This window comes from Vombatus ursinus, unplaced genomic scaffold, assembly GCF_900497805.2.
Source record: "Vombatus ursinus unplaced genomic scaffold, bare-nosed wombat genome assembly UNPS02009835.1, whole genome shotgun sequence".
Classification (NCBI taxonomy): Eukaryota; Metazoa; Chordata; class Mammalia; order Diprotodontia; family Vombatidae; genus Vombatus; species Vombatus ursinus.
In genome coordinates this window covers 24910086-24934755 of record NW_020949613.1, presented here as the reverse complement: position 1 = coordinate 24934755, position 24670 = coordinate 24910086, and the positions used below count along the sequence as shown (strand labels likewise).

At 36.6% G+C, this 24670-nt stretch overlaps 1 protein-coding gene across 4 annotated transcripts in view; it reads right to left on the bottom strand.

The window, feature by feature from the left end:
- MYO6 (myosin VI) overlaps positions 1–24348 on the bottom strand; it is a 236477-nt gene extending 212129 nt beyond the window's left edge. For 3 of the 4 annotated variants that reach the window (XM_027852915.1, XM_027852916.1, XM_027852917.1), the window contains exon 1: positions 24170–24348. The gene's annotated coding sequence lies outside the window, so the exon portion shown is untranslated. The remainder of the gene's footprint in view (positions 1–24169) is intronic. The other variant, XM_027852918.1, reaches the window with a different exon arrangement.
- Positions 24349–24670: the final 322 nt, after the last annotated feature.

Below are 24670 nucleotides of genomic sequence, written 5' to 3'. Positions count from 1 at the left end.
CTGACCAGGTCCACTACAAATTTATGTTACATAATCTCAACTGGGCCTTCATTACAACAAAGCAATCTTTTTACACACCCTAATCAATTTACTCTATCACTCACCACAGTAGCTATTCAAACCTTTGCATCCCTCTTCAAACCTCCCATGGCACCCTACTAACATCACTGAGCACCTCACTTTCTACTTCACTGAAAAAATTGAGACTATTCACCAAGAGCTGCTTCTCCATCTCACATGTCTCAAATGTCTTCCCCCACTATTTCTTACTTCACTCATCTCAAGTGAAAACACGGCCTTTCTCCTTGCCAAGGCAAACCCTTTTACATGTATCCCTGATTCCATTCTTTCTTATCTTCTCCAACAGACTTCCCCCTCTATCATCCTTAGTCTCTCCCTAGCAACTTTCTGCTTCTCTACTGACTAGAAACATGCTCACATCTCTCTCATTCTTAAAAAATCTTCACTTAATTCCCCATTATCTATGCTATGATAGCAGAGCTATCACCCTCTGCTTCTTTTCATGACTAAACTTGAGAAAAACACCTAAAATTGGTGTCTTTTCTTCTCCTATCACTTTCTTATAAACTCTCTGGTCTGGCTTCTGACCTTATCATCCAACAGAAACTACTATCTCCAAAGTTGTCAATGATCTTTTAACTGCCAACTCTAAATACCCTCTTCTCAATCCTCATCCTTTTTTGACTTCTCTGTACACTATGACACTGCACATAACTCTCTTCTTGAGGTCTTCTCTCTAGGCTTTCATGACACTGCTGTCTCTTGGTTTTCTTCCTTGTCTGCCTGCCTGACTTTTCTTCTGACCATTCTTCTTCTCCTTTCCTGGATCTTCATCTAGGTCACATCCATTAAAAGATATTGCCTCTCACTCCCCCATATAGCTAATATGCCGCCATGTTCTATTGATTCTGCCTTCAAAACATTCCCAGATCTCTTCACACAACTGTCACTTCAGTATACGTAATTGCGATAGCCTTCTGGGTCATCTCCCTGCCTCATTTATTTCCCCACTTCAATCCATCCTCCACTCAGATGCCAAAGAGATCTTCCTAATAATATGCCTTGACACTCCCCTATTTCCTAATGTACTTTGTCACTCCCCTATTTCAATAAAGTCCAGTGGCTCCCTATGATCTCTGGGATTAAATATAAAATTCTCTGTATGGCTTTTAAAGCCCCTCATAACCTATCCCCTTCCTGCATTTCCAATCTTTTTACATTTTACTTTCCAAATACTCTAAAATTCAGCTATACTGGTCTTTCTACATATGACACTTTCTCTCTTGACTGAGTTTTCACTGTTTGTCCTTCATGCCTAGAAATGTAGAGCTTATATACGATTGTCTTGGGGAAGGAGGTAGAGATGGAGAGGGAAAAAATTTAAAATTCAAAAGCTTATGGAAGTGATTGTTGAAAACTAAAAAAAAAAAATTAATTTTTTTTTAATTGTCTTCACATGTAATTGGGAAAAAATAAAATACCATATTTTTTTAAAAAGTAAAAACTCATAGAGTTAAGAAACTAAGGGACTTGCCCAAAGTCCCACAGCCAATATGTGCCAAAAGTGAACTTATACTTTGAAATCAGGGCACAATGCTAAGGGGGGACAAAAAAGTATGTTTTAACTTTAAAAATAGTTACTTTTTTATAGTAAGCAAAAAAGCTCATATATTTTAAGGAAAAAATTTGTGTGCAAGCTTTACTCATTTGCACTCACCATTTAAGTTCCTTACAGGCAGGGTCTATTTTGTCTTTCACATTGTACCTCCAGTGCCTGCACATAAGTAGGCACTTAATGTTTGTTGAATTGAATTGCTGAATTAACAGGCAAGGGACTGGAGTAGCATATGTGAGTCACAAAGGTCAACATTCTCATTCACAAATATATTCAGATTCAGTTCTAGAATAAATTATACCATATTCATAATATTCTAATACTGCAGGTAGAAAATTATTCTAATATAATATGATTGTAATGAGCAATTACATTAATGATTAATGAGCATTTATTAAGCATTTACTACATATCAAATTCTAAGCCAAGCACTGGGGATACAAAGAAAGAAATAATTCCTATTTTCATGAGAGACAAGTTCAATCTAAAGATCAGAGTCCCTGAATGCATGCATTCAAACATCATCATTCCATGTCCTAAGAAGTTTTTAAAATTATATTTATATTGGTATGCTTCTACTATATTAAATTTATGTGCTAATAATCAAAATACTATCTTCAAAATTAGGCCCCAGTATTTCCTAGAACAGTGTTTTTTATACATTAGCCTCAAGTAAATTAAAGAAATTGACTCATAAAAAGTACCAAGCAAGTGTAAAAGCATATCAAAATCTAGTCTATTTTCTGAAATTTTAGATGAATACATTTTATATGAAAGCTACAAAATTTCAACATACACTATCAAAAATCTTCAATTTTTCACTTTTGTAAGTATTTATAGATCCTTTTTTGCTAAGATGATGATAACGATTCTGCCTCCTAGTTACGTGACCATTTAACTTTTCTGAGCCTCAATTTCCTCAATTATAAAACAGAGAGAATTACATATCCTTACAACTTCATATGACTGTTGTGAGAAAGATACTTTGTAAACTGTAAAGTATAACATAAACTGAGGAAGTAGAGCTAGGTTACTAACAGTAATTACCATTAGTTGGACAATATTATTTTTAGGGTTTTTCTCCAGTAGTTGAGAAGGATTAATGTGAAATCATCCAACAACAGTCTCAATCTAAGCTTTCTTTATCCTACAGTATGTAATTTCATGAGAGGTATTGTTTAGCTGGGAGCCACCTAACAGGAAGAAAACAACCCTGGGATCCTATGCAATAAAACTATTGTTTCTTCCTTAAGCCAAACATGTATGTGAAATACATCTGAAATCATTTCAGATTTTATTTTTTTAGTATAGGACACAATATATGATCATTTTTATGGAAAGTTAAGCAAGGTGGATATGATGTAATATAAAAAACTAGGTCTAGGAACTGAGACCAGGATTTTATTTCCAACACTGCTATTAATCATCTGTGTAACCTTAAGCAAGTCACTCCAATTTGGTTTCCTGACCTATAAACTAAAATCACTGGACAACAAAATTTCTAAAATCCATTCCAGCCCAAGAGTCCATGACTCTTTGGCCTTAAACATATATTCAGACAAAAGCTACACAAGGTAAACGCCTGATATGATCCCACTTTTACACACAACTCAATGAGAAAGAGCCTTTCATGTAAATCTTTTATTTTTTTTATAAATTTTTAGATTAAATATTGGATATTTAATATAAAGTTGATCTTTCTATAAATTTCAGGAAATAATATTTTACGCATTCCAATCCAAGAAACACTGAGAGGCAGCTAAAGTTGGACTCAGTTGATTTACTTCCCTTTCAGATACTAGCTGTGTGATCCAAGGCATGTGATTTTATATCTCTAAACCTGTTTCTTCATCTGACAACTTCACAAGGTTGTTGTGAGGATAAAACTAAATAATGTAAGCTACTTTGCAAATCTTAAAGTGTTACATAAATGTGACCAATTATTTATACTAATTTTTTTTTTAATTCTACTAGATTTACTGACATGGACTACTAGGCGTTAGGCATTATGTTTGGTGCTGGGAATGCAAGTCTAAGTAAACAACTTTCAAAGCAACAGATTTATAAATATAGCCATTATCTCTCACCTCTTTCCTTCTATTTCTCATCACTCTTTTCCTTCCCTATCACAAGCCAATTAAGTAGTGGCAGCAGGTAATGGCTTTCTACAACTGACGCTACTACTGCCACCAGGAAGAACCCCTGAGGATCATGGTACTAAAGGGAGTATTATCTACGTTCTCTAAGTCAGGCTTTTTCATTTCTGGTGCTACTCTAAGAAGAGTGGAAAAACTCTTCATCCTACACATCCCAATTCATAGCTCAAGCTTCTGCTCTGGTAAATGATGAGCATACAGAAGCAAAGATCTAGCCTTCACTAAATAAAATAACACACAGAAATTTTAACAAGCATTTTAAATTGTGAGCCTACTGGTGATAAAATTATACCTTTTTGTACATACTATTATTCGGGGGGGATGTGGCTGATACAGGAATTTATATTTTGCATGAATATACATATTTGTAATGGATTTTATTTTTCTTGTCTTCTCAATGAGCAGAGGAGGGGAAAAGAGAAGGGAAAGAATTTGAGACAAAATGAAATAAATTGAATTTTAAAAACACACATTATATATATATATATATATATATATATACACATATACATATACACACACACACACACACACACACACTATTACTATTCCAGATCACTAAGGTAGTAGAATACTTTATTACACATTCTTGTTCAATAGATGAAGGTCTACATCTAAAAATGCTAACACCTTAGAGGAGTTCAACTGACCGGCCTCTGCCTGAAGCAATAGTAATACTAATTTGGTTCCAGGTTCTCAAAGCAAAAGGCCTTAACAAGCTGAGGGGGTGGTGCAGGGAAGGAGAAAGTCAGGAAAAAAGATGTGGATGGGATCTAAAGCATGATGTGGTCTGATGTGGACCTAGCTAGCTATAATATAACGTGAGTTTATGCTCGCTAACTCACCAATCTGGCCAGCTTGATCCCAAGCACAAATTCTAAAGCTGAATGGCTCAGGTACCTCAGGGCATGATCTCTGGAGGTCCAAATGGCAAGAAGACTGCCAGATGGATAGGATGTAAAGGATGAAGATTATCGATTGCCTAGATCATGATTTACAGTTAAGAAAGGCAACTCACAGAGGTGAGTACATACATCAGTACATACATCTTGAACAGAAATTGCAAATAAACACTAAACCGAATAGGACAAGAAGGAAGGGCAAGGTGTTATTTGGGAAACTATGTGGATGCTCTAAATGACACAAAGCTTCTCTGTGAAAAAGAGGCCTACCTTTTTAATAAGAATATTCTTCAGGTAATCAATGTAGTTACTATCAACAGTCCCCTTTTGGACCCTGTGCTGTCCCTTGATTCAGTGTAAGATCACATCAGCTTTTTTGACAGTAACATTACACTGTCCCCCTGAAAATCCCAGGTCTTCTTCACATGAAGTGTTGTCTAGTCACATTTGCTAATCCTGTATTTTCGTTGATTATTTCTTAATCCCAAGTATACGACTTTACATTTGTCCCTATCTTCCTAGAATCCCTAGTTTCCTTCAAAACTCAGCTCCTGTGCCATCTTCTACATGAAACCTTCCCCTTCAAAATTATCTGGTATTCATTTTATACACATTTTATATATAACTATATATGCGTATTGTGTCTTCCATTATCTAGCTATTGCCCCATCAATGGACACCTACTGTTCTGTACCTACTGTTCTTTGCTACTACAAAAAGTGCTACTCTAAGTATTTTGGTGAATATAAGAGCTTTTAATTTACTGAATTTCTATTTCAAAGCACTGTACTCACAAGAGCAACAAAGTTACTAAAAGTTGTTTGGTTTGGACCCTTGACTTCAGTAGGACTATATCAAAACCATCCTGTATAGCTACCTCATTGACATTCTGATAGGATCTGTGATCTCATTCTCATTGGTATTTCTTCCAGTGGTGTAGATCACAATGCCTCCAAACCTTATTATCCTATACAGCTCTTGTCTATGCCCTCCTACAAATTCTCACTCCCCTCTCTTACCCATGTGTTGTTTTTTTGAGAGGAAAGGGAGCACCTTCCTCTAGATAAAGGGCTGAACCTTGGGATTTTGCATAGATTTCAGGGAATCCATAAACTTAGATGGGAAAAAAATTACCTTTTTAGTTTTGTTAATTTCTAATTGAAATTTAGCATTTCCTTCTTATTTAAAAACATTTTGTGAAAAGGGGTCCATGGACTTCACCAGACTACCAAAGGGGTTCATGACACAAAAACAGTTACTAAGCCCTGCTCTAGATTTCTTCACATTACATCTCTAACAGTTAGTCCAAAGAACCTGGACTCCTTGCTCTGTAACAAGCTTAGGTAAGCTTTTCTAGTAGTATAACTCTCTGATGATATCTTTTAGTTGTTTCTCCAGTATATTTCTTTTTAATTCCAAATTCTCTTCCTTCCTTCTACCCCTACCCCACTCATTGAGAAGGTAAGATATACGATGCCTATTATACATACAAAGTCATGCAAGAAATTTTCATATTAGCGACATCAGCACAATTCTTTTTTTTTTTTAACTGGGGAGGGATGAGGCTTTATTAAAAAAAAAATCCGAAATCTTAATGTACTTTGTAGCACTCTTTTGATTTATTTGTCTAGTACCTGTGTCAGTCAAATCTGTAATAACCTATACCCGATGAAACCTTGCTGCTTCTTTGGATTGCTGTTTCGTTTTCTCGGTTTACACTAATAATCTTTGAATATCACATTCTAAAACTCTGATGAAAATTGAAGTCAAACTTGCAATTTGTATTGTCATTATTGTCTCTTTCCTGAAAATTAGGTAAAAAATTTTCCCTTTCCCAATTCTAATGTATCTTTTAATTCTCCAATTTAAGTGTTTGTATAATAACTCATCCCTTAATACTAGACTGAGTAAATCAAATCAAAACAAAGCCTGTTTTCTGAGAGCTGACTCTGTTTTCTGTCTCCATTTCTTCTTCTCTTTCTGTTTCTGTCTCTGCCTCTCTGTCTGATTTTCTCTTTTTCTTTCTCTGTTTCTCACAGTCTCTCTGTCCCTCTTTTTTTAAATTTATTTTTAGCTTTCAACATTCACTTCTCTAAGATTTTGAGTTCTAAATTTTCTCCTCCTCCCTTCCTCCCCCCTCCCCAAGATGGCATACGTTCTGATGTAAGCTATACATATACATTCACATTAAAGATATTTTCACATTAGTCATGTTGTAAAGAAGAATTAGAACCAATGGGAGAAACCACAAGAAAGAAGAAACAAAAGAGAGAGAGATAGCGTGCAAACAGTATGCTTTGATCTGCATTCAGACTCTACAATTCTTTTTCTGGATGTGGATAGCATTTTTCATCATGAGTTGTTTGGAGCTGTCTTAGATCTTTTCATTGCTGAGAAGAGCAAAGTTCACATGATGTTGCTATTATTGTGTAGAGTGTTCTCCCGATTCTGCTCGCTTCATTCAGCATCAGTTCATGTAAGTCTTCTCAAGTTTTTCTGAAGTCCACCTACTAATCATTTCTTACTGCACAATAGCATTCCATTATATTCACATACCACAACTTGTTCAGCCATTCCCCAATTGATGGGCATCCCCTCAATTTCCAATTCATGACCACCACAAAAGAGCTACTATAAATATTTTTGTACATGTGGGTCCTTTTCCCATTTTTATGATCTCTTTAGGATACAGACCTAGAAGTGCTATTGCTGGGTCAAAGGGTATGCACAGTTTTATAGCCCTTTTGGCATAGTTCCAAATTGCTCTCCAAAATGGGTTGGATCAGTTCACAACTCCACCAACAATGCATTAGTGTTCCAATTTTCCCACATCTTCTCCAACATTTATCATTTTCCTGTTTTGTCATGTTAGCCAATCTGATAGGTGTGACGTGATACCTCAGAGTCATTTTGATTTGCATTTCTCTAATCAACAGTGATTTAGAGCATTTTTTCATGACTATAGATAGCTTTAATTTCTTCATCTGAAAACTGCCTGTTCGTATCCTTTGACCATTTATCAATTAGGGAATGACTTGTATTCTTATAAATCTGATTCAGTTCTCTATGTATTTTAGAAATGAGACCTTTATCAGAGACATTGATTATAAAAATTGTTTCCCAGCTTTCTGTTTCCCTTCTAATCTTGGTTACATTGGCTTTGTTTATGCAAAAACTTTACAACTTAATGTAATCAAAATTATCCACTTTGCATTTCATGATGTTCCTCATCTCATTTGGTCACAAATTCTTCTGTTTTCCATACATCTAACAGGTAAACTATTCCTTGCTCTCCTAATTTGCTTATAGTATCAACCTTTATATCTAAATCATGTACCCATTTTAACTTGATCTTGCTATGTGGTGGAAGATGTTGGTGTGTGCCTAGTCTCTGCCATGCTATTTTCCAGTTTTCCTAGCAGTTTTTGTTAAATGGTGAATTCTTATCCCAAAAGCTGGAATGTTTGTGTTTATCAAACAGTAGATTACTATATTCATTGACTACTGTGTCTTGTGTACCTAACCTATTCCACTACTCTACTTCTGAAGTCCTCCTATTCATCATTTCTTATAGCACAATAGTATTCCATTACATTCATATACCACAACTTGTTCAGCTATTCCCCAATTGATGGGCATCCCCTCAATTTCCAATTCTTGGCCACCACAAAAAGAGCTGCAATACATATTTTTGTACATGATCCATTACTCTACTTCTTAGCCAGTACCAAGTAGTTTTGATGATTGCTGCTCTATAACACGACTGAAGATCTGCTATGGCTAGGCCACCTTCCCTTGCAATTCCTTTCATGAATTCCCTTGATATTCTGGACCTTCTGTTCTTCCAGATGAATTTTGTTATTATTTTTTCTAGCCCTATAAAATAATTTTTGGCAGTTTGATTGGTATGGCACTGAATAAGTAAATTATTTTAGGTAGAATTGTCATTTTTATTATATTAGCTCAGCCTACCCATGAACAACTGATATTTTTTCCATTTATTTTGATCTGACTTTATTTGTGTGAAAAGTGTTTTGTAGTTGTGTTCATATAGTTCCTAGATTTGTCTTGGCAGGTAGACTCCCAAACATTTTATATAGTCTACAATTACTTTAAATGGAATTTCTCTTTCTTTCTTTTGCTGTTGGGCTTTGTTAGTAATATATAGAAATGCCAATGATTTATGGGGGTTTATTCTATATCCTGCAACTTTGCTAAAGTTGTTTATTATTTCAAGTAGTTTCTTACTTGATTCTCTAGGATTCTCTAAGTATACCATCATATCATCAGCAAAGAGCAAGAGGTATGTTTCTTCTTTGTTTATTCTAATTCCTTCAATTTCTTTTTCTTTTCTTATTGCTAAAGTTAATCTAGTACAATACTGAATAACAGTATTGTAACATTAACAGATAATGTTTAACAGATAAATAATAACAATAACAGATAACGGACACACTTGTCTTACCCCTGATCTTATTGGAAATGTTTCTAGCTTATCCCCATTACACATAATGCTTGCTGAGATAGATGCTACCTATCATTTTAAGGAAGACCCCATTTATCCCTATGTTTTCTGGTGTTTTTAATAGGAAGGAGTGTTGCATTTTGTCGAAAGCTTTTTCTGAATCTACTGAGATAATCATGTGATTTATGTTAGTTTTGTTGTTGATATGGTCTATTACACTGATAGTTTTTCTAATATTAAACCAGCCATGCATTACTGGTATAAATCCTACCTGGTCATAGTGTATTATCCTCATGTTAAGTTCCTGTAATCTCTTTGCTAATATTTTATTTAAAATTTTTGCATCTATATTCATTAGGGAAATTGGTCTATAATTTTCTTTCTATGTTTTGGCTCTTCCCAGTTTATGTACCAGTGCCATAATTGTATCATAAAAAGAAATTGGTAGGACTCCTTCACCTATTTTCCCAAATAGTTTATATGATATTGGAACTAATTCTTATTTAAATGTTTTATAGAATTCACTTGTAAATCCATCTGGCCCTGGAGATTTTTTTCTTAGGGAGTTCAATGATGGCTTGTGCAATTTCTTTTTCTGAAATGGGTTATTTAAGAATTTTATTTCCCCTGACTGTGGCAAAGGCATGTGGGGGTCCTGGTGTTGGTGCTTGCTTGCTCCACCACCCTGAGGCTCAGGAGCTCCCACTGGTTTGCTGAAGTGGGGCATGCTCCTGGCTCGCCAGGATGCCTCAGGTCCTGGACTGTGCTCCCCTTCATTCAAAGTGAGAGGGACCTTTCCTGCTGATCCCCCAAGCCTCCCAAGGCTAACAAAATACTCGACCCCATTTTTCTGCTAGTTCTGCTGTTCCAGGATTATTCCTGGGGCGATATTTTCTGGGTTTTTGGAGGTCAATAAGGGAACATGAGAGTGACTTACTGCTTACGCTGCCATCTTGGATTCTGGAAGTCACACAATTCTAAACTGGTAATATGTTTTAGCCTACTCATGACCATGATAATTCCTTATCATTATCCTTTCTATGACTTGCTGCAACTTTAATTCTTACCATTTCTACCTTCACAACACCTCTTGTATCCATCACTTTTTTCTACTCATATTGCCACTACCCTACTTCAGGGCCCTCATCACCTCTCTCCTGGACTATTGCAATAGCCTCCTGAATGGCCTTCCTGCCTCAAGTGTCCCCTAACTCTATTCCATCCCTCACCAGCTCCCAAAATCATTTTCCTAAACTGCACATTTGGCCATGTTACTCCCCTAAATCAATATACTCCAATAGCTCTCTATTGTCCTTACGAACAAATATAACTACTGTATTTAGCTCTTAAAGTCCTTCACAGCCTGGCCCCTAATAGACCTTTCTAATGTTCTTATTCATTACCACTCTTCCTATATTCTTTGATCCAACTAGATTGGCCTTCTGGCTATCACACACACACACACACACGTGCATACACAAAGGTCATCTTTTTTTTTTTTTGCGAGGCTACTGGGGTTAAGTGACTTGCCCAGCATCACATAGCTAGTAAGTGGAAGATGAAGAAGAAGAAGAAGAAGAAGGGGGGGGGGGAGGAAGAGGAGGAGAAGAAGAAGTTGTTGAAGGGGGAAGGAGAAATACCTGGTTTGAGGTCATGATGACCTGTACCAGCAGTGGGAAATGACTTTAGAAGGTTGAGTTAGAGTCAATTTCATCTTGCAGAATGAGTTCCTGGAGCTCATTAACTCCAGAAGCACAGCAAGGTGAAAAACTATGAGGAGAATTTCCTGCTTAAATGGTAAAGGATTACAGAGGAGCTCTCCAAATATCCAACCTGCACCCACTCTAATCAAAGGAAGTGAGGAGTCCCAGGTTCAAAGGGTGCTGAGGAAGTCTGAGTGTCAGAGTAGATTTCAGAGGGATTTCTTATTTGATAAAATATTCCAGATTTTCCTTTTGTGGACAACATTGTGCTAGTTTGAACAAGCCCTAGAACTACTACTACCTGGATGAAATCTATAACTACTCAAAAAAGTATGGCCTAACCATCCATAAAAAAAGAGCCAAGTGGATCAAAAATTCTTATTACTGAGACATGACATGCAATTAGATAGACAACCTAAAAAGCATGCCCATAATATAGATACTTTGAATAGACACTGTATTTAGCTAAATGGAAGGACAAGAGTGACCCACCCTGTCTTTACAAAAATGAAAAGCTCTTTTGTTAACTGCAAACTTCTTCCTGAAACTCCAGTGCTCTATTTACTGCACCACCTAACTGACAAAGCCTCCAGAGAATTAAAACTGAATATCACTCAAAGGACAATGGAGAGACACAAGTGGTTTTCGGTAGAATTCACCACAGAACAAATGGGAACTACAAAGAACCAGAATAAAGGATGTCAGCAGAGAAAATATGATTGAAAATGATGGGCAGTCACATGGCAAGAGTGAGGAATTCCAAACTTTCCTATGATGTTCTCAGAAAATCAAGAGAAAGTGAGAAAGGCCCCCTATACTGAACTTATAGGAAAACAAAGCCAAGTATCACACAAGATGAGCTGGGATGCCCGTTACAATTCTGCATCATCTGATGTATGCCACATAAATGAGATCACAAATATCTCTGAGTATGGTTTGGACTAAATGACATCTGTCCTTTCCAACTCTGAGATTTTCTGAAATAAAATTATCTAGTAACACAGCAGATTTACAGGAGAGTTCAGCACCAATATTCCTTTCATCATATGTGTATGTATGGAAAAACCTGTACAATTTCAAAAACTCTTTCAAGATACCTTTTGGACAGCCTTTACAAAACTAATACAATGATGTGCTATCAGTCGATGATAAATTTAACAATTTTAGACAGATGCCAGTTTTATGACCTACATACAAACATCTTGTCCAATTTCAGTCACCAAACCCAATCACAGAATTATTTAAAACCTCAAAGACAAACATATTAAATATGCAAGATGTCCTATCTGTTTCATCTGCAAAGAGCCTGTTAAACAGGAAATGCAGAGAAACTTATCTTTTTTTCAAGAAATATTCTATATTTTGTCCCATAGCCACTAAGATCACAGTGTTTGAAAGAAAAACACAAGGTACCCACAAACCAAAACACAGCTGGTTGATCTAATTTTAGAACAAATAAGGGAAGAAACCTCTCTGGAATAACCCAATCCACACTTCAAAGGAAATTCAAATAACCCAACATAAAAAGAACAGCAGCCTTAGGATGAATATCCCTCAGGACAGAATTTTCTGTGTGCTATGAGTAGCTCAATACAAATAAACACTATATTTTTTTTTTAAAAAGGCTCAAGGGTTTAGAAATTCTGAATTTTTTAAAGAACAGTTTATAAAACATGCTGAACATGAGCAGAAAATGCATTTTTAAATTATATTTTATTAAATTATATTTTGAAATGATTTTTACATGTTATTAAAGTTACTTTCCTCCATATTCTATTAAAATCTAAGTCTAAATGTACAGTGACTCAAGTGTTATTTTAAAATTCACTTGTTATACTAAAACCGTGGTCCATCTCCAGTCTTTTTATTTCCTATTCACTATAACAATCAAAAACAAAAAACTAGATTATGAGTTTAAATGTATAAATAAAAGATGTTAATATTCTTTAAATTCTCAATGATCCACATTCATTCATTTATCTTCCTGTCCAAGCAAACAAATTCTTCCAGCAACCCCAAGAGACCCAAACCTGGCCTAGCAGCCTCTTACTCAACCAATGTTTTTGTATCTCTCTTTCCCTGGGGCCCTTTTGAGAGCAGAATGGAGGCTGGCACAGATGGAGGAAGGGGGCAGGGTAGACACTGGACAGAAAAACAAGATACAACACTTTCCCACACTGAACAGGTCTCAGCCTAGACACTGTAGAAAATCTTTCCTCCTCACTGTTTATATTATCCTCAGGAATGTATTCCTGACAGTGACAATATGCCATATGTGTGTCATGGTTAGTTCCTAAAATTTAGTTTACATTAAGATAAACTAGAAAATAGAAAGTCAGGAAATGATAAAGAGAATAACAAATTGCAAAACTATTCATAAGATCACAGGACTTAGAACTGAAATGTAACTTAAGAGATCAAGTTATTTTATAGACATAGGCTCAGATAGGTTGAGTGACTTGCTATAAATTACACAGTAACTGGGATTCAAGCTTAAGTACTATTACTCTGCATCCATACTTTTTCTATTACTCCATGTTGTTATCTGAAATACTAAAAATTAAATCAATTTTTTAAAGTAGTAATTAAATATTACAATAAACTATCTTACTTGTAAATAAACTGATACCACTTCAAGTACAAGGTCTAATGTTCTACTTTTGCACAATGAATGTATTATCTCATAACTTCAAGTAGACATAACATTACATCATATCCACTAAAGCACAGAACTAGTCACACTCTTACTCCCTATTTTACAACAGGCTTTTAATTCTAGAATATGTTATTACTGGTTTGCTTTCCCCATGGAACACTCAACTCCGCAAGAATATATCTACTCCAGAAAACATTAATCAATAAACATTTTTAAGTGTCCACTATATTCCAGGCCCTGGACTAAGAATTAGGGATACTGAAAGAGGGAAAAGATAGTCCCTGCCCTCAAGGTACTTACAATCTAATGGGGGAAACAACATGCAAACAAATATATACAAAGCAATCTAAAAAGATGATAAATAGGAAATAATTAACAGAGGAAAAGCACTGGAATTAAGAGGTGGGATTGGGGAAAGCTTCCAGCAGAAGCTGGAATTTTAGTTGGGACTTAAAGGAAGCCAGGAAAGTCAGTAGTCAGAGCACAGGGAAAGTGTTCCAGGCACAGGGACAGCCAGAGAACATGGCTGGAGCTAAGAGATGTAGTGTCTTATTCGTGGAAGAGCCAGGAGGGCCACTGTTACTGGATCGAAGAATACATGTGGAGGAGTAAGGTGTAAAAAGACTAGAAACGTAAGGGGGGCCTAGGTTATAAAGGGCTCTAAACGCCAAACAGAACGTTTTATATTTGCTCCTGGAAGCAACAGGGAGCCAATGGAGTTTACTAAGTAGAAAAGTGACATGACAGGACCTGCATTTTAGGAAAATCTCTTTTAGAAGCTGAATGGAGGATGGATTGGAGAGACTTGAGGCAGGCAGATCCACCAGCAGGCTACTGCAATAGTCCAGGCATGAAACGATGAGAGCCCGTACCTCAGTGATGGCAGTGTCAGTGGAGAGAAGGGGCATATTTGAGAGATGTTGCAAAAGGCCTTGACAACAGTGTGAACATGGTGGGAGGAGAGAGAAAGAGATAGTGGGGAATCCAGGACAACAACTAGATCGCAAGCCTGAGGGACTGGGCTCCACAATAATAAGGAAGGTAGGAGTAATATACTCTGTTGAAACAAACCTTAGATATCATCTAGTATTACCCTTTCATTATAAAAATAAAGAAACTGAGGCCCAGGGTAGGTAGATGACCAAGGCCAAAGAGCAACAATTTTAGTTAAGGAGCTTTAACTAGAACCAACAGCTCCTCCCCACAACAATACGGAACTTTTTTTTTTTCATTAGCTAGCCAAAGTCATATCAAGAAACACCCATTATAAAATACAGAAGAATGGGAAAAATGAGGAACCCCCACTACAGATTTCAGAAGTTAGAAAAGGCCCTTAAAGATAGTTTATTTACTCCATTTTACAAATGATGAAACTTCAGTAAAGAGAGCTTAAAAGACTTGAATTCACCCCATGTGTGAATTCACTGCCCATGCATCACAAATATCTCTAACTCAGAAAACAAAAATTACATGTACAATGTAAAGTTACTGAATTTTCCCTAACACATAATACAGAAGGAAATGCAGAAAGAAATAAAAGTTGACCTTTCACGTTTAAAATTTTTTTTAACTACAAAGAAGCAAAAACAATTTACTTTTCTTTTCCATCGGCTTGTTATGACTAAGAAAATGATGCTGATTCCAGAACTGTTATCTTCACTTTGAACTGGTCTTTCAAATAAGTAGCCATCGTCTGAGCTTCCAGCAAGTTTTGATTCTAGTCAAGTGTAAAAAATGTTTATTCACAACATGGCTCTTAAACTGCATGGGATCTACTTTCAATATGGTATAGTTATTCTGCTCAGTTTTCTACAACTATATCACATGGTAACAAAAAAAAAAAATAGTTGCTATAAAGGACACATAACATTCCAGAAAAATCAGAACTATTTTACTCAACTATAAATCTAAATTCACTGTTTCATCAAAATCTTATACCCTTTGATTATTATATTTATGTGGCAACAAGGGTCACAAACGATCATATGAAGTCAATCAAAATTTTCCTACTCTATAATCCTCATTCTACCCATCCACCTACACAACAAACAAAAATGACAATGACAAGTTTATACAACACTTTAAAGGTTACAAAACATTTCCTTTACAACAATTCTGTGATATAAATGGTAAACATATTGCCACTGCCATTTTATAGACAGGGAAATTAAAAAAATAGTCTCAAGAGAAGTGAGTCTTTTTGCTCACTTTTACTTACTAGCTTTTACAAAGCTAGTAAGTGAGAACCAGGATTAGAATTCAAATTTCTTCTGACTGTAAACCCAGTGCTCATACACATATTTGGAGCTGTAAGGGACCTTAGAGATTATTTAGTCCAACTCCCTTACTGACAGATGAGGAAATTAAGGATGAGAATGAGGATGAGGATGAAGTAACTTGGCCAAGGTCACACAAATAATTAGTGGCAGGTATGGAATTTGAACCCTGGTCCTCTAGTGCTCTTTCCATTAACCCAACTACCTCACTGCCTTTTCCTAAAAATACAGATAACATCAAAATACTATAAATAAAAGGCATTTTCTATAGCTATTTAAAAAGCTTGGCAATCTAGAGTAGTTACTAAAAAGTTTAATTTATATAGTAATATTTTCAAAGTTTAAAACAATGTTCTCTAATCTATTCCCCATCATTACTGGAGTAAAGTAAGGTTATGTTTATAGCCCACTTATTATTATTGTTGGTTCTAAAGAATCGACAAGCATTTGAGGCACCTACGTGGTATTATGGATAGAGTTCTTGACTCCAACCTGAGTTCCAATCTGACCTCAGAAATTTGGTAACTGTGCGGTTCTAGACAAGTCATTTAATCTCTGTCTGCCTCAGTTTCCTTGTCTGTAAAATGGAGATAATAAAAGCACCTACTTCATAGGGTTGTTGTAAGTTAAAGATAATAATTGTAATGCACTTTGCAAACCTTAAAATGCAATATAAATGGCAGTTTTTATTATTATGTATTAAGTGCTTCCTATGTGCAAGGCACAGGGCTAAAAAAAAAAAGCCATAAAGATTACCAGAAGTTCTTAAAAACAGTCATCTAACTAAAACCATAAAATGATGGTTGTGCACAAAGCCACAAGAAGACCAGAAGTGATAGGCCATCTGTAGTAATCCCAGTAATGCTGATAAATGAGAATATGAAAGCGGACCAAGATCATGTTCTAACCTGCACCAGAGAAATCCTACTAATGGCCCAAGGTATTCATCGACAATACTGTTTCGACAACATAGTTGATAATAAATATTATTAGCTGATTAACACTGTCAAAAAAGCACAAATATAAAACCAAATACTTAAAAAAAACAGAATTACCAATGAGCTCTTAGAATGCAAACAGACTATTTCCACTGACATAACTATGGTATAGGTAGCTAGGTTGATATGGCCATTACTAACAATTTCAGTTTTGAATTAAAGAACCTCTAAAAAGTAAATGCAAGAAAACCCAAACACAAAAGTCAAAGAAGAGCTTTAATGTTCATTCAGAAACACTCTGGTGATGATATAGCACTTTGTACTATTCAATCCAGACTATGAGCATCTGGTTTAACCTACCTTAAAAAAATGGAATAAACAACTTAACAAGGCTTCTTCCAAACTTAATATTTTCTCTATCTTACACTCTTTGGATTCAAATGTCCTACTAAATATGGTAATTTTTTTAAAAGAAGGAAAAGGGATTCACTTGTAAAGCAGTCTCGAAAAGCTGAAAATCTGAGGTCTGTACTGAATATATGAGATTCCATGTATACTCTGAGAAACTAAGCCCTAAGCAAAATTTTATCATTTGTTTTTAAGGTCCTCCTAATGCTCTCTGAACCCCCTAAGCCTCCTAACCTACCCAGAGGAACTACATGTTCCTTTCCTTTATCCCTAGCCTGTATCAAAATCTATCTGTCCCAGGTCCCATTTTCACAGAGCCCTATTCTGACAATGCGATAATGGATGATTCTAGCGGCTACCTCTACCAGGTAATACATTTATATTGTAACAAAGAAGTGATTCTAATAGTGGGTATTTCAGGCATATTGAAAGCCAGCAGGGGAGATATCTGGAGCAGGCAAGCTCATCCAGGTTCAAGCTCACCTTCAAATCAATAAATACTTGTGTCAGTCTAATTCACTGACTGGTAGGTCCAGCCTTACTTAATACTGATTATTATATGAGGTATATAATTAAAGAACCTCAAAACAACAGTAAAATGTTATTCAGGATTAGAAATATGTAGACACACCCCTTCACCTTATTCATTACTGACATCTAAATATAAAGAAAAAATATAACTATAATCAACAAATATAATGATGCATGCTAGACACCAAAAGTATTTTTTAAAAATGTCACTTTTGTAATGTCACATATCAGTCATAAAATGACTTTTTTAAAAAATTAAATTTTAAAATGATGTACCCAAAAAAAAAAAAGAAATCATCAATTTCACCAAGAAAGCTAATATGCCAAAAATAAATCATCTAGTACCTCAACTACTGTTCTCCAATTAAAAATAAAAATTTTTAAATTATATAAACTTCTAGCCACTGGATACAACTACCAGAAGAATACTAATGTCCTGATTTTAGAATATTCCTAATTCAATATAACCAACACACACACACACACACACACACACACACACACACACACACACACACCCAGTTTCCCATACGGCACTGTTAGGAGGTTAAGAGTAGTAATTCTGTGTAAACTTCAGCATGAGAGGTGCTCACACCATTGTCCGAAAGCATAGGCACCTTCAGAATTTAAATTCTATCTATTAGTTATCTGTTTATGGTTATGCCTTTTCTCTCCCAACTGTATTACAAATCCATCAAAAGTTTACTCGTCTTTGAAACCCTAACATTTGATCTAAGACATGCTCTCAAAGTACAACTGTTCTACTCTTCAACTTGGTAGTCAAGGCCCCACAATCTGTCCTTACTTCCCTCTGTTCCCTTGTAACCCTGTGCTCCAGCCAAACCAGTCTTCTCACTATTCCTCAAACCAACCGTCCTTGCCCATGCTGTTCTCAAAAATCTTACCCATTCTGCAAATTCCATCTCAAAACCCACCTCCTGCATAAAGCTTTTCCATTATCCTCTCAGCTACATAAATGAAGGAGTAAAAATAATTAGCAACTCATTCTCCTTTATTGCTACCTCTATTATGGCCCTTGTCATATTCTTCCTTGTACCTATCTTACCCCACCCCTTATACTCATCTCAACTAGATTATACCCTACTTGAGGACAGAGTTCATCTTTCTCTTCTTTGAATCCTCCACTGTGCCATTAATACTTGTTGAATGATGATGGGTAGAGATAAACTTGACCTTGGTACAGGGAACTCCCAATGACAAACTTGCAACATTACCAAGACAGGTCAGCACTCTCTCTGAAACTTATAATTTTTGAACCAGAGGTTCTTAATCTTTTTTTGTATCATGGATCCCCCCTTGGCAGTCTATGGATCACTTTTTTTTTTTGCTTTTTTTTTGGTGAGGCAATTGGGGTTCAGTGACTTACCCAGCGTCACACAGCTAGTAAGTGTGAAGTGTCTGAGACTGGATTTGAACTCAGGTCCTCCTGACTCCAAAGCCACAGCTCTATTCACTGTGCCACCTAGCTGCCCCTTATGGATCACTTCTGAGAATAATATTTTAAAATTTTTCCAATAAAATACATAGGATTAAAAAAGAAACCAAGGGGTAGTGAAAATAAAGATGCATTTTTTCTCATCCAAATTCATGGACCTCTTGAAATTTAGCTATGGATTCCATGGAAATCCCTAAACCCCAGGTTAAAAACCTCTGTGTTAAGAAGTTGCCTGGATATTCAGCAATGTTGTGACAAAGTCATGTGAGAGACACAGGTTAGGAACTCCCCTCTCCTTTTGAAAAGAAACATACGAGCTGATTAAGGGAACCACTCATATTTGAAAAGCATATGTGGCCATTCACTAGTTAGGGGTGAAAGAAATATTCAGAAATTAAGATTTTATAAAAGCTAAAAATATCAATAAAACTTTTTTTAAAAGATGAAGATGTTGCTGCTGCCGTTGTTGTTGTTGTTCCCTGGAACACTGATAGGTTAAGTGATTTAGCTAGGGTCACACAGGCAGCCAGTACGTGTCAGTCAGAATTGAACCCCTGCCCTTCTGGCTGTGAGACCAGCCTTCTATATAGTATACCAAGCGTACATCTACAATACTGATGACCTATTTTAAACTCCTATCCCAATAAAAATTCCTGCCACATGCAGCACCTTACTTTACAAAGATTAACTTGTACGACTACATATCAAATGAGCATATAGCATATACAAAAGATTTCTATGGCTTTCAATTACTAACATCTTCCTTTGTACATTACTTAGTAGCATCATATGAGTATACAAAGAAGGAATGCATTACAGTGTTTTGGTTTCATTTGAGAAATATGCTTTCTACATAACAAATAAATTCCTCTCTGGTACTACAACATTTCTAAAGAAGACAAATGGGTCAGATGGGTTCTTCCAGTTATGTTTCTCGTGGTTTGGTACTACTGGGTGCATCCCTTTGACTTCCTACTTTTCCTTAAGTCACCATTTATGTCAACGATGTTCTCAAGAAAAAATTCCATTTAATGATTGTTGTCTATTTAAGTTTGGCACTTATCAAATTGTGTAGTTACTACTGAAAATTATTTTAAATGCATCCTTTAAAAAAATTGTTTTATTGAATACTCCAATAGCAGAATTCAAAAGTTCATTTTAACTCCATTAAGTTCAATTATCTACAGTAAAGATAAGGAGTTGCAGTGCTGATAACACAAAAGTAATTAAGCTTGGGAAGGCATTTCTTATATTCTTACATTTGTACTACATAATAGAAAAAAAGTGCATTTACATTTATATGTGGTTTAAGAATTCACAATACTTTAAACAAAATAACAAAATCCCCTAAAAAAAAAAAAAAGACAAACCAGTTTGCCTCCACCTTTCTGCTCCTTTGCCTGATTCTACCTACCTCCTATTTCATTCATTAACTCAGATGCAAAAGATGCTGGTTCCCAAAGCTTTGCATGGTCCTTTCTGCACACTAGTTAGCTTACATCTTCCTAAGGACAGGAAAAGACATTATTTTCAACTAAAGTTTTCCCTTTCAGTTCCTGCTTGCCTAATATAAGCAAAGGAAAAGGGGGCTGGAGAGAGCTTAATAAAGCAGCACTGCTGTTAACAACAATTAATCAGTGCAAGCAGCAGTGTAAAAACATTTTGAAAATAAACCCTCTCTGAAAGATAAAAGAATTGGCTGAATAGTATTGAAAAGGATACTTCACTCTTATGGGAAAAATCTTTTCTCTTAGGATAAATAAAACAGTGCTCACTAAAAGCAACTTACTATTCATTTTAGCTACAGCGAAAACTGATAGCTTTACTCATCTGCGTAAGCTAGGGATGAGGTTACAGCAAACAGCCTATCTAATTCTATGTTCTATAATCTATACAGTCCATTTTAGCTAAGCAATAATAATTTGTGAAAATACTAGGCAACAGATTATGCTTGACACTGTTTAGTACTGACTTGTTATCAAAGAAAAAAAAAAACAGGAATTAAATCAGAAGCTCCTACCTAAAAGTAAGTAGCCATATCAAACCTCCAATTACCCTCGATAATACAATGCCAGTTCTTCTGGCAGTTTAAACAATTCTCTCCACCAAAGGGTCGATACAAAAGTATAACCACATTGTTCCAACTATCATAATTCAAATAAACCATAATTTATCAAATTTAGTCTTTTTTTAAAGAAATTTTAATCAAGTCATTTATGGATATGAAATGCAAATAAGTAATTTCCAAGTCACCAAATTTCAAAATTTCTATTTTAGATAGGCATGTTCCATAAATTCAAGATTCTATTAAATATAAAAAGTAGTTAAAACTAGGTAACAATATTAAATGTTTCAGATACTTATACTTATTCAAATCAGTCAAAATCTTTTTTTAAAAGTTGTTGAAGGAAATCGCAGGTCCAGTTCCCCAATAAAGCATAATTGTCTAAACAATGGGTGACATAATATTCAATACACATTAAGCACATTCACAACAGGATGAAACTTCGGCTGCTCTCTCACTTCCTGACTACTGTTCTTTACAAACTTTACTACTGAAACTTTTTTATACTTTAGTCCAATTTAAAAATAACTCAGTGAAATAACTGAAATAAAAATGATATAGTTTGGGGGGGTTATTCCAGAAGAAATATTTTATGTTATTGTTTTTATATTTTTTTATTGTTATGAACTCGACAAATATCAATGAACATAATTATTTCTATATATGAATACAAAGAACAGGAAAAATTACATATAAAACCACAAATATCCACTGTGTAATAGCTTTTTTTAAGTATATTATAAACTTAACACTATAGTTCTGAAACCATCTTGCTTATGTCTTTCTGAACTTCCCCCTCTGCTCTTTTCTATGTATTTTTTTTAATGTTTCATAGTTACTCTTTTCCTTCTTTTTTCTGACATCACTATCAATACTCTCTCCTCTCCACCCACCTAAAAAAGCTTACTGATTTTTAACAGTTTCTGAAACTACACTTGGAACAAAGGCTAGAAGAAAAAGGTTGTATATAAAATTCAGTATTCAAATTTATAAAAAGGTTAAAGGGACCCTTGTTTACCACTCTACCTATAAATTTCTGAATAACTATCTAAAATAAGTTTAGTACTTGAAAAAGCAAATTTACAAAAAACATGAGTAATACTTTTATTATTTCTTCCTCTGACAGTGGCCCACCACATGGTAATTACGTTGCTTGATGAATGAAATATGATAATTTTGTTGAACAGGTCCTAATCACCAAACTGTAGCCCAAGGAAGACATCTCTTTAAATTCAGTTAATTTGTGCAAAAAACCCTCTGCTTTGCTGTTAACCTTTGTACCCTGACCACTACCAATCCAAGTTCAAGATCCACGTTTTATGGCAAGTGTAATTTCTGTTAAACCTTGAGATCACTTTGATTTAAGAAGTTATGCTAAAATCTTGTTTCCTCTGGAAGGAAAAAAAATCCCCAATAAATTCTAACTAGATATATTTTATCTATATCACTAAATCACAACAGCTTCAAAAATTTATGTTAAGTTTCAGTGGTATTCCTGACATTAATACTTGTAGGTTAGTACTTAAATATTGCCTCCATAACATGTATTATGAAAACACTAATGGATGTAAAAGTCAGTATATTCTCAGTGGTTGGGCTAATATCAGGAAGAGGACAATTATCAAACTACAAGTTCCCTGAAATCAAAATCACAGCAACAGAAGGCATTTTTACCCTTTTAGGAGTAAACGTCTATTTAGTAACTTACTTCTATTAACTTCTATTATTTTTAGAGCAATGTGAAATGCAGTTTTGGTTTTTTAAAATCCTTAACCTAATCACTTACACAATTACATTATTATTAATGCAAGTTGATTCTTTCATTTATCGAACAGATTTACTTAGATGTTTGCTTTTTTTAGTCATTTAATCAAAATATAAGATTCAATGGAGATCATGCAAGAGTTAAAAAAAAATGAAGCTCTGGCCACTCATGATATGGATGGGAAACTATGGGTGTAGAAAAGTGACTAGGCCTGTAGTCTAGGTAATGTTTGCTAGTTTTGTTCAACTGCATTTTTTTTTCCCTTTTTTGATTTGCTAGAAGGAATGAATGGATAGATGGGTAGTACAGGAATAATATATTCAGAAATGAATGGGATGTAAAAACAAAAGGTACCGATTTTTTTAAAAGATATTCTAAAAAAATATATTTTTAAAGCTATCTTTCTACCAAAAATAAAAGATTACTGTTAGTGTGTTCCCTCTGAATTATATCCCCGGTTTGTCCTGTATATATTTTGTTTGTACATAATTGTGAGCTCCTTGAGGAGGGAATATTTTTGCCCTTTTCAAGTCCCCAGCACTTAAGCACAGCACCTAGCACGTAGTAGGTGCTTAATAATACGTGCTTGTTGCTTTGGTTTGATTCCTGGAGGACATGAATTATCTGCCTACAGAAGAGCAAAGACGTTTTCTTAATAATAATCCAAATGGAATTTATTAAGTGCTTACTAATCAACTCCTAAAGTTTTCATTTTTTTTTCTCCCAAACTCTCCCTGCCTTTTACTGTGAGCGTCAGAGACAGCCCCGGGGGCAGGCACGGCAAGTGGTTCCCGCAGAATGGGCTCCATCTTCATCACCTCCCCACCTTCGCCACCCAGCAGGTTCACAGGCCGGACCCAAGCTACAGAGCGAGCCGACTGTCTTCTGTTCCGGCCCGGCTGCATGCCCCTTCTTTCTCCCCTTTTCCCAGAAGTCGGGGAAAAGGGGAGAAAGAGCCCGGCAGTGACCCCTCGCCTTTCCCCATGGAGACCCTAGCTCCCCCACCACACCCCCTGCAGACGCAGAGGACAATGCTGCTGCTGCCCCGACTCCGGGGCAAAGAGTGGGGGCCCGCGGGGGAGACAGGGAGGCCCGGGCTGCCCCTCCGCAGCCCCCGGCCCACAGCGGCGGGACCGAGACCAGAGCCTCTCCGGCCGGCCGGCCGGCGCACGCAGCTGCCCCTGGTGTGTGGACACTCCCTCCCTCACTCACCTGGACTGGGAGGCAGGTGAGCCGCGGCGGCGGCGGGCGGGGTGTCCCAGAGCGGAGGCGGCCGGGAGAGGGAGAAGAGGAAGAGAAAAAGGAAGGCAGGACTGAGCGGCTGCCCAGCGGGAAGAAGGGCAGGGTGCTGCTGGCGCGGGGCTCCTGGCAGGGACGGCGGCGGCAGCGGCTCCCGGTCCTGCTCCACTTCCTGCTCCCAGTGCAGCTGATCCCCGTCTCCGCCTTCCCCTTCTCTCCCTCCGCCCGCCGCGCCGAGCAGAGTCCGAGGGAGGAACTCGGCTGGGGCTCACGTCACCGACACCGAGAGGAGCCCGAGAAGGCGGAGGCGGGGCCGCCGGCGCCGCGGGCTAGGGGAGGGATGCAGGGCGCGCGCCGCTCCCAGGGAGTGGGGAAGGAAGAGGGGGCGCGCGTCACTCTCAGGGCGTGGAGAGGGAAGGGAGGCGCGCGCGGAAGGGAGGCGGGGAGAGGAGGCGGGCGCGCGCCTCTCGGAGT